The 2,500-nt window shown below is 42.4% G+C and overlaps 1 protein-coding gene across 1 annotated transcript in view; it reads right to left on the bottom strand.

Moving 5' to 3' along the window:
* Positions 1–2,500, bottom strand: part of LOC122264386 (ADAMTS-like protein 2) — a 14,071-nt gene that overhangs the window by 10,704 nt on the left and 867 nt on the right. The window lies entirely within an intron of this gene.

The following is a 2,500-nucleotide window of genomic DNA, read 5'->3' as shown; positions in this document are numbered from 1 at the left end:
CTTTTTATCATTATCATTATTACGGGTATTACTATTGTTTTTGTCATTATTATCTCTACAATTCTCACTTTCACTATCATTATCATTATTGACTATTATATTCTTATCATTACTATCGTTTCATTACTATCGTTATTGTTATCATAATGATAATTGTTATTATTACCATCATTGCTACTACTATCATATCCATTGATAATATCATTACTACTGCAAATAGTATTGAAATAATGGTGTTAACAAATCCCTGCATAGTATCTTGATAATACATGGTTTATTGCAATACTACACGGCTCATTATGATAATACAAGACCCAGAACACATTTACTTTATAAACTAAACCCAAATCCTTTTCAACGTAAGCTCACCTTCATCTCCCCCTCCCCCCCGAAAAAAAAAAAAAAACATCCGCCCCCCCTTCCCGCTGTGAGGAGCGAGTGAGAGCACCAGCCAAGATTAATACTACGCTCATCTGCACGAGGAGAGGATGGCGGCAATGTTGAGTGTTATGAGGAAGGTAATAGGTAGGAAGGAGATGGAGAGGGAATCGGAAGAGGAGGGGAAGAGATCGGGGGAGTGGGAGGGAGGGGGAGAGGGAGGAGGGGGATAAAGGGGGACGAGGGAGATGGAGGGGGAAGGGGAGTGATATGAAGGGGAAGAAGGAGGGATATGGAAGGGGAGAGAGAGAGATATGGAGGGTTTGAGTGAAGGGAAGTGGGAGGGGAAAAGGGAGAGGGAAAGAGAGAGAGGAAGAGGAGAGAGTGGAAAGAGGGGAGAGAGAAGGAAGGAGAGGGAGAAGAGAGGAGGGGAGAGGGAGAGAAGATAAGAGGGGAGATGGAGGGGAAGAGAGGAAAGTAGAGAGAGAGAGAGAGGAGGGGAGAGAAGAGAAGAGGGGAGAGGGGGTTGAAAGGAAAGAAGAGAGGAGGAATGAGGAGAGAGAGAGAGAAGAGAAGAGAGAGAGTTGGGGGAGGGGTTGGTCTGTCGCTGATTAATATTCGAGTCACAGATTAATCTGGAAACACTCCGATCCCCACGCGAACAGAGGGAGAACCTGGTAGCAGCGGCAGCGTCACAAAAAGGGGAGATGTGGCTTGAAATTGCCGTGACTTGCTGGAGTAGGGGAAGAGAGAGAGAGAGAGAGAGAGAGAGAGAGAGAGAGAGAGAGAGAGAGAGAGAGAGAGAGAGAGAGAGAGAGAGAGAGAGAGAGAGAGAGAGAGAGAGAGAGAGAGAGAGAGGGGGGGGGGGTTAGAGAGAGGACAGGAGGGATAGCGAGGGGAAGGAAAGAGAAAGGAAGGAGGAGATGGGGAAAAAAGAGGAGGAAGGGAAAGAAAGTCGGAGAAGGAAGAAGGGAATTAGGGGAGGAGAAGAAGAAGAAAAAGAAGTAGAAGAATGAGGAATAGAGGAAGGATGAGGAAGAGAAATAGAAGAAAAAGAAAGAAGAAAAAGGAGGGAAAAATAAAATAGGAGAAAGAAGATAAGAAAAAGAAGAAGAGGGATGGAGGAGGACACGAGTAGGGTAATGGGGGAAATGGGGAGGCGGTAAAATGAAGGAAGGAAGAGAGAGAATCCTCTCTCCCCTCTATCTATTCTTCACTATTCCCTTTTATCTTCCTCCACCTCATTTTCTCTTTCTCTCTCTCTCTCCCAACCCCACACTCTCTCCCTTTCTCTCTTGAAAGAACATATCTCCATAAAGAACATTTCCTGGAAACATTAAAATAACGATGTCTGACACCGAACAAAGACTCCTGAGGGAAAGTCTAGGTCGCGACTGGAGCGAGGGAAACAGACGAGCAGACTTCGGGGTTCTAGGGTAAAAGGGTGTTACGTTGAGAGGCGCCTGGAATATTCATGATGGCTCTGCGAGGATGTGGATGTTTCGGGTTCCTCTTCTATTTATTGTTGTTCGATTGGAGGATTTTGTCATTATCTCTTTTTTGTTTATCTATTTTTTGTTTATTTTGATTTTATCCCTAACCGTATTTTGTGTGTGTGTTCGTGATTTGAAAAAATCATTGTTGATTGTTTTGTGATAACTTTTATTCGGTTGATTAGTCAGTCTGTCCTTATATCAAGTAATTTGTTTGATTGCCTTATTATGAAATGGTGGAAACAATTTCGGGATGATTTATATGTAGAAAAAAATCGAAATCAATCAAACTTGATGATGGAATCTAGACTGATTTCGAAACTCGTCACACCTTTTACGGAAATCTGTAAATTTGTTAATTTTTCACTAGGTATTGTTTTCATGATAATGTATTTTCATAATATATTGTTCCACCAACCAGCCTGAAGAGTTATCATTGTTATTCGTATGTCCATATGCACATTAACATAATTATTATTTTTTTCTTTATTCCTATTGAGAAACTTTCCTTTTACATCTAATCAGAGCGAAGGCATCGCCGCCCCGCCGACGTGCGGCAAAAATGTTAAAAGCTCCCTGTCGTTTTACTGCAGTTAAAAGAACCAGCTGATATTTTCTTCCCGTTTCTT

Source organism: Penaeus japonicus, unplaced genomic scaffold (assembly GCF_977035675.1).
Source record: "Penaeus japonicus unplaced genomic scaffold, GWHDUDI00000001_assembly GWHDUDI00000007, whole genome shotgun sequence".
Classification (NCBI taxonomy): Eukaryota; Metazoa; Arthropoda; class Malacostraca; order Decapoda; family Penaeidae; genus Penaeus; species Penaeus japonicus.
This window is presented reverse-complemented; position numbering and strand designations above follow the sequence as displayed.